We start from the raw sequence: 9,080 nt of genomic DNA, 5'->3' as shown, positions 1-9,080 counted from the left end.
GGTCGCAAACGCACTTTGTTGGTAATCTCATGGCGCGGCTCATATAAGGAACGTTCTCCATGACTCTACGCGGACGTCGTCAAAACAGTGGTCGGTTATCACTCAGCAGTGATGACGTAACTTTTGCATCTTTCCTTTCGCTGTTCATGCGAAATGAACGTCATAATTTTCAATGGAAAAGAATAGGGCGAATGTAAATATTATGACTTGGCTGTGATGTATACTCATGGTTCTTTTTATACTAAACTTATTTCCTGCAATCTCTCATCATATCGCTTGGAACAAGTTCATTGATTTCGTTGTACATAGACTATAAAATATGCTTAACAACGTCAATGCTTCCACCTAGTACCGTCAACCCTTCCACTATCCATAACAGTGGCAGGGGATATAGCTGTCTGCCTTGTTTACAATACCAATGATTAGCTGACATAAGAAGATGGGCTGCTTTAAAGATAAATCTTTCATTTTTATCATTCAGTCTGTTGTTAAGACTATTGCAAATTTCAATGTAATGTCGATATTTGAGAGGTGATAACTATCAACAAAAAAAGTCTCCAATGACAGTCCTAGTCATTTTGTCTGAAAACATACGAGGAATCCAGTTATCCCATATAAAAACCTTTGATCTTTTAGTAAGAAGATAGATCCGGTGGACTTCATGCATGCTCCTCAGTAGATATACTTCCAATTGCATTGCAGTAATATATTTGATTATTTACACAAACCTATTGGCTTCTAGATGTTCAAGTTATAAAATAACGAATTCACATTTTATACACTACTGTAAAAGCACTTATTTCCACAGGGTTAAAATTTCGCGAATTTGAAATTTTTGTTTACGAGGTTAAATATTCACGAAATTGTAAAAATTGTATCCTACTTGAATTATACTAATGGTGAATATTAATGCAAGGATTAATTTTCGTGAGAAGTAGGGCCTCGCAAATATAGCAAAAATTAAACCCTCGTGAACATTTCTGCTTTTACAGTACACACAGATGCCTAATCTGCCAACATAAAATATACACTCCGGCGGTAATACATCGTACAAATAATTTCACTCGGGCTACGCCCGACGTATAACGACCCATCGTGCATAAATAGTGATAAAACACTTTTTTTTCTATAAATTATTCTTAATTAAAAGACTGGCGGAAAAAAATACAGCACACTAAAAGAGGAACTTGTTTCCCAACTGCTCAAGCTCTGTTGACATGTCATAGGGCAAATATAAGCCATGTTCTACATTCTAGCATAAAACTGCCGTTCTTGTCACTTTTCAGGGGTGATTTAACAATAGAGAAAACATGTGTTAACAGAGATTCTCGCGCTCACGTACTGTTAAAATAGCTTTTTATATATGCGCGTTCTGTACGGCCCAAAATGGATTATTCAAATGCAAATAACATCAACGTGAAAAAAACAACAGTTGAACTACCATGCATTTCATGGAAATTTAATGACGTTGAAGGACAATGTTCTCATTTATTAGATTTTACGCGTTGTATGCTAGAATACGTTAGCGCATGTTTCCATTTCGTGTCATAACATCTTCAGAATCGGGATACGTTGGTAGTTACCGTACCCTCGCCCTACCGGGCTCGGGCACTAGCCAATCCCTCAAAATTCTGCAGATGTTATAACACGTGTTATCCCTACAAAGGAAATGGGGAAAAAAGAAGAAAATTGTTAAGTTGTCGACTTTTTTTTAAATCTTGTTTTGTTTGTTTCTTTTGGGTTTTATTGTCGTTTTTCAACAGTATTTCTGTCATGTAACGGCGGGCAGTTAACCTAACCAGTGTTCCTGGATTCTGTACCAGTACAAACCTGTTCTCCGCAATTAACTGCCAATTTCCCCGCATAAATTATCAGAGGTGGAACTTCCCCACATGAAATGTCAGAGGTGGAGGACGAATGATTTCAGACACAATGTATTTTATCAAATCGTCACGGAAAACACACGCCCCGCCCGGGGATCGAACTCGCGACCCCGCGATCCGTAAAGCAACGCTCTCCCTACTGAGCTAAGCAGGCGGGCTTTTTTGATCTTGTAATACTTAAAACTGATACTTCTACTTCTTATTATGTGATTCAGATATGAATAGCACACTCCAAATTTTATTTGCTAATAGTTAAGTATATCGAGGATCCTAATATTTCGCAGGTATCCGATGTATACAGTAGTATAGACGCTGGTGGGGTCCGGGGCCTCCACAGCGAACTTTTTGAGACTTAGATAAAAATGGTGCATTCTGGCGCATTTTGTTGCATACATGTATAATCCTAGGGACTTCGGACATTAAAAGGTCACTATTTCGAAAATTGAACCGCTGAAAGTACCATTTTGAGTAAGATTGTGAGAAATATTAACATTGACATAAACTGTTTCGACCTCTCCAGGCGGTGACTCATAGCTTTCCCAGCGACAGTTTATATATATCTTTTCTTGTTTTTTTTTTTATTCTTTTTAAATAACATTTTCTGCTAACGAAAGGTGCCTTACATTACTTGCACTTGTAAGTACTATGTTTAAGCATATATGTGATGCGTAATGAACCCCTAATTCAGTGAAATTAGTCACTGTCGTGGGTGTGGGAACGCTAAATGGGGTATCATACTCGCCTGCTTGCATTAAAGGTGCTATAATTTAATAAATCTTGTTTTGGCAACAAACATACCTGGAATTTTTTACATTACGCACGTGCGTACTGTGCGTAATATACTGATCAACAAATAAACATCTACAGTACATCTACATTTTAGGCCTACTGCCCAACAATCAATACTGATTATAACTGGGAGGCGCTTTGTCTATAAATATTAATATATGCAGTATCTTTTTCTTACAAGAGAGGTAGGGGTGGCATTGATAACTGCTAAGGGTTGTCTAAACCACACATCTGGCGCTGAAATCTTCTATGTCTAAAATTACATATAAGTAGATAGATATCTTTATTCCCCCAATTGTGGAGAGCACAGAAAAACTCAGAATTCATAATTTTAACATGTCCAAAACATTGTGGAATGATAACTATTTCACTTGGGTATTGATTACTTTTTACTCGGACTTTATCATAGACTCCCTGTGTAAAATCTCAAACTTTTAACTAAAATAACGGTATTAAATCAATATAATATTTCAGCGGAACTTCAAAGTTTTGTTGTCTGTAGCATCATCTGGGGCATGTGCAGTGAAAAATCTTTATTTGATTTCTGAAATAGTGTGATATTTATTTCTAAAGTCACTATATGTTCATTGTAAATATACTTCGTTATACCCAAGTGGAAACTGGCAGGTACTCGAAAATGCAGCTCTCTGATTGGTCAGTTAGAACCCCTAATGTATTGTGATGTCATGATAAAGTTATGAATAATTTATCAATTTTAGCATAAATTATACTTTTGAATACATCACGAACTTCATCGAATGTGCGGATAAAGTTCGATCGATTAAACATGTAGACGAAAACTATGACACTTTTAAGCCATATTTATAGTCGGTATTTAGAAATTAAGCGTGTTTTTCACGACTATTTTTGTAAAAACAATTAAACTAGGATCAATTCTGTACAATCAAGAATAAGATTTGTTGCAAGTCAGAAACAAGAAGGCTAGATAATCGCAAAGTTTCAGGGTTATGCGGTGGTTAAATTTTGTTGTTATTTACGTTTCCAAGCAGGTGCGCGTCACGTCACTGTGTTGAAACTGTCCTAAGTCAAAAGTTAAGATTATTCCTATGTACGAGAGATACGAGTGTTTCTTGAAACGCACATAAGTGCAATCTTATTCCAGTCCTAACTTTACACTTAGGAATAAGACTTAGGATTCTTTATGAAACGCACCCCAGCACCGGAAGTCGCGCAACCCATTTTTAGCGTATTCCCAGTGGGAATTGGATTGCGCGTTTACCACCCGTGTACAATTAAAAAAAACCCAGTAATTTAAAAATAACCTTTTTCATAATATTTTATTTCCTTTTTTTGGTTTGAACAGTATTTATTTCGATTACAATGAGTATATACATGCATACATACAGTTAGATACATATGAGCAAATTATACATAGGATTCGTAAACAAGTCTTCGAAAAAGACTTATACGATTTCGTTTCCTTATGTGTGTAAGATTTAATGGCGTTGGTCAGAATTTTGTGTATGTGTGGCTTTTTAGTGATCGCCGTAATAATGCTCAGATAATTTCTTAGGTTTTGTACATTCACATCGAGGACAACTTAACTGATCATTTGGTATGAACTCATGGAGAATAAGGAATAAAAATGTGCAACAATCTTTTTTATTTACATATGAATAATACTATATAGAATATTGCGAAGTAGTAAAACTGACAGTTTCATAAGAAAGAATAATAGAATCCTAAGTAGTTTAATTCGCACCCATTAAAGGGTAATGAAATCCCCACTCAACTGCGCAGTAGTCTGTTACATTTTTTGTCCAATCACTGAGAAGAAATAATGGAATCCTTAACAATCCATCAGTTTAAGAACACTCACATAGCGGAATAATAGAATCTCCGCTAACATTACACTGATAATCTGCCAGTTTAAACTTGTACAATGGGACAAGAACGACGCACGTAGTATTTGTCCCGGCTCTTTTGAAATACTCCGGTCTACCAGGGTGCCAAAGACTAGGCAAAACTGTCGAGTTATCATCCGACCAAACAAAATCTTTAACTGTTGGGCTATATCTTGCAGACAGCCAAAATCCTTTTAAGTTTTCTATCCCCCTCATGCTTGTATGTATCATTTCTTCAACTGCGTCAATGGTCCTTTGGTCCTTCAGCGAAGCCAATCTTCCCCCGTCGCTAATGCACTGTTTTGAAGCATCTTCCCTACTGTTTGTACTGTTTTCTGCCATTTTGAAATAACCGTTGACAGATGGTAAATACGTGAATTCCGTGCACTTGACAGTTGCGCAGGACGTTGAAAAATTCTGATGTTGGCAGTTGGTATTGTAGAAATATACAGCACCTGGCTGTTTTATCATAAACGTGTTATTACCAGTCGAATCTTTTTCAAACTTCGTAGCATGATGAGTGCACGTTTGCGAGCGTTTTATGTAGAAAAACGAAAGACAGCGGTCGTGATTAAAACACCTGCTCGCGCATTTAATCAAGGTAGTCCTATAAAAGGTATCCAATAGACATCTATCTGTTATAAGATCTTTGAAGTGTGTGTCTGCTTTCCATGTGGAGTCTACCTGTAAAGCATCGACACCTATCATGCAATAGAATACAAATTTCATTAACATTTTCAAGAACATTTTGTTCAAAATAACTCGCCAGCGCCGACATGCCTTTATATAACGCTCTGTGACCGGAAAAAAAACAGGGAAAAATACGAACAAAATATCTGGGCATGTGTTTAGAACACGTAACTTGATTGTAGCGACAGACACGGAGTGATGGCATGTTTTCGAAATTTATTAATTCTATTTGCAGAAGTTGCTAGCAAAGAGGAAATTAAAACTCAACACCAGATTAAAATATTTCATGTGTTTGAGAATATTGATAGAATGTCACTTCTTGAGATGTAAAGATTTTTCCGTCTCCATTAGAATTGAGTTAAGATTACAAAAAAAGCTTTTTGGTACCGAAGACGATTGACTTAAATCTTTAGATTTTATTTCCGTTTGCTTACAATATCTGATCGTTCATATCTTTAAACATTTTTCCTTAAACCGATATTGGAAGATTGATAGATTAACCGAATAATCGTACATGTGTTTGAAACAAGTGCATAAACTTGTCTGAAAATTAAAACACATTCTTAAAGGAATTACATGAAACTTTTCAGAGTACATCGTATTAAATAATTACAATTTTTGTCAAGCACAGATAAGGCGGATTTTGAATGTTATCTTTTTTATATATGCACTAAACGCCTCATTGACAAAGCAAGAAAACTTTAGGTGTATTTTTGAAGAGCTCTAACAGTGTAAGTATCCCAACGGAATGCGCCATTTAAGGATTTGGCATATCTCCCGATATGGTTTACAAGGCGATACCCCCAGTGTGCTCCTAAATGTGTTTGTATAGTCCTTGTTCTCCATTTGTTTTACTTTTCTATGTTTTACATGATTTTTTTCTATCTTTACACATATATACACGTGTTGTTTATTGTCGAGAGAAGGGGGAGGCTGCGTTCTGGGAGTGCGGCTTTTCCTAGTAGATCCTTGTCTTCGTTTATACACCCTCAGAAGTGTATCAAAAGTAACATTCAATTCTTAATAAATCAAATTATAAAAGAATATCACCTGATTTGCGTCACTGTTACATCCTTCTGTTACAGTAATTAAAAAGTCATAATTTATAAATTCACCTGCGAAGTCTGTAAATACTACTGTGTAAATCATTGGTATCAGTCCGAGGTCCAACATAATAGAATCCTGTGTTAGTAATATTAAATAAAATATTATGATTCTAAATAGCAGTGATAGCTTTCTAAAATGGTTTTAGATTTGCAGTAATTAGTTTCTGCATTTACCAGTATTAGGTCATCTCATGATGCCAAAAACGTGTATGAAGTTTAAAAACATTTGCTTAACAGTTCCTGAGAAACCTTCTTCAAAGTTACATGATTTAACCAATATATATTTTACTTAAAAAATGGCATTATTTTAAAATAATGTATCTTACAGTAGTAAGAGGTCATTTTATGATTCCTAAGACATGTGTGAAGTTTAAAAGAATTTGACTTGGTAGCTTTTTAGAAACCTGCTTACATGCAAAACCATAACCAAAATTTCTAAGTTGGAAAGAGGTTTCATTTTGACAAAATAAAAGCTTAAGTTATGTAACGTGTCCTGTGGTCATATGACGATGCCGAATATAAGAGTGAAGTTTGAAAGTATTTGTTCTAGTAGTTCTGGAGAAACCTGCTTACATGACGCAGATGACAACAATAGCTTTACTTCTGTTAGATGTACCAACTTCGTAAAATAATTATTGTGTAAAGCGACTTTAACAGTCCCCTTCAGGTGGAACCATAGGAATGCCTTCCGTCCGTCCGCAAATCTGGATCCTGCGATTACTCAAAAAGTACTCAAGCTAAGTTCATAAAACTTGGTATGTGAATTGAGGGCAATATGTAGACTATGCATGTACATGACTTATACTTGTAGGTCAAAGGCCACGGTCACTATTGAAGGCCAAGTAAAAATTGTTTCTGCTCCATATCTTTTATATGTACTGATGGATTATCTTAAAGCTACAAACAAACGTTCCCCATGATGAGACAATGTGTCAACGCATGATCTATTTTTGTTGGTTTGAGGTCAATGTCACTTTTCAAGGTCAAGTAAAATTTTTTGTTTCTGCTCCATTACTTTTAATTGCATGGAAGGATTTTTTTAGCACTATACATAGAGGATATTACATGAGTGTCTTTTCATATTGAATTTATTAAACGAGTTGAATAAAATAATAAAATGCGAGGCTCTTCCGAGCATTTTATCAATTTTATTCAACGAGTTTAATAAATTCAATGTGGAAAGTCACAAATGTAATATTCTTTTTATCGCATGTTAGCCTTTCCTGTCGAAACATCAAAAATTCTAATTTGTTTTACTATATAAACAAGTCAATTTGACCGACGTTTCCAGTACTATAAATGACGTCGACGTCAAAGCTTTATTACACTAGTGTATTATCATTTTTATTTAATGGCTTTATTACACTCCCGCGACGTCAAACATGTGATAAAGAAATGTTCCCCATGATTAGACTGTGTCACGCACATGACCCATGGTTGTCGGTCAAAGGTCAAGGTCACTGTTGAAGGTCAAGAAATTTTTTTTTTCACCGGTAGGGGCCTTCTGTATGGCCACTGCAATATTTGGTCACTTGTTTTTTTTACAGATATAGATATCAATTACATTCCAGGTGTGCTAGTCGAATTATTTTCAATTTTTAAGATATATGAAGGATTTGGTACAGCCTGTGAACAGTTGAATACTATGAACAGCATTTGATCGGTTCATGCAGTATCTTAGGGTGTTTTCACCGCTCAGTTTTATAACTTGATAATCGTTCATATTCCCACATGGAAAGTCTATCATTTCCCAAAGTCATGTTAAGTCGGAATGCACTTTTTACATAAATGTAACAAACCTTTTAATACTAGTATGTAACTCTAGTTCCTATCATTTAATATATCTACAGCCAAACCCTAGCATTTGTGCTGATTATACCCGCTTCCTACCCAGCTCTCCCCTCCACTCCACTCCACACGCTCACAAACACACTATACGACGGAATATTTCTATAACAGAAAGCGATGTTTCGAAAATTGCTTTTAATGTCAGCACCGTTTCTACATGCCAACGTGTATCAATAAATTATCCTAGTGATTGTTTGACTTGTGCTTAAACTACATTGATTATTACACCACAACTCTCATTATTTATCACATGAAAATAGATACGTTTTCAAAGATTGTGCAATACCATTTCAGTTAAGAATTAAATGCTAGTTATGAGCATTTATACGGGTTTAAACTTGCAACTTTTCATTCTTGGGTGATTTGCTAGAAGTCCAAATGTGGTTTATACCAGTATTAACGCACAAAAATAATTCCTTTTATGAGAAGTCGTTTTTTCTGTTTTAAGCTGCAGCAGCCCCATAGTGCAGTCAAGCAGAGCAAATGTGACAAAGGCTCATCAAAGGATGCTAAGGGCAGAACCTGGTAACATACATCCCGCTGGTAATGACAAGGACAGAGCTTGGTAACATACATCCAGCTGGTAATGACAAGGACAAAGCTTGGTAACATACATCCCGCTGGTAATGACAAGGACAGAGCTTTGTAACATACATCCAGCTGGTAATGACAAGGACAGAGCTTGGTAACATACATCCAGCTGGTAATGACAAAGACAGAGCTTGGTAACACACACCCAGCTGTTAATGATAACTAATCGGCACCACTCGATACAATATTTTGCAACATTGATCTTAAAGATTCGTGTCATTGAATAAAGGACAAACTGTGGTAATTATAAAACATTTGAAATAAGGTTTTGACGCACATATCTGCCAAAAGTAACAAGTTCACTCAAC

Source organism: Mercenaria mercenaria, chromosome 12 (assembly GCF_021730395.1).
Source record: "Mercenaria mercenaria strain notata chromosome 12, MADL_Memer_1, whole genome shotgun sequence".
Taxonomy (NCBI): Eukaryota; Metazoa; Mollusca; class Bivalvia; order Venerida; family Veneridae; genus Mercenaria; species Mercenaria mercenaria.
This window is presented reverse-complemented; position numbering follows the sequence as displayed.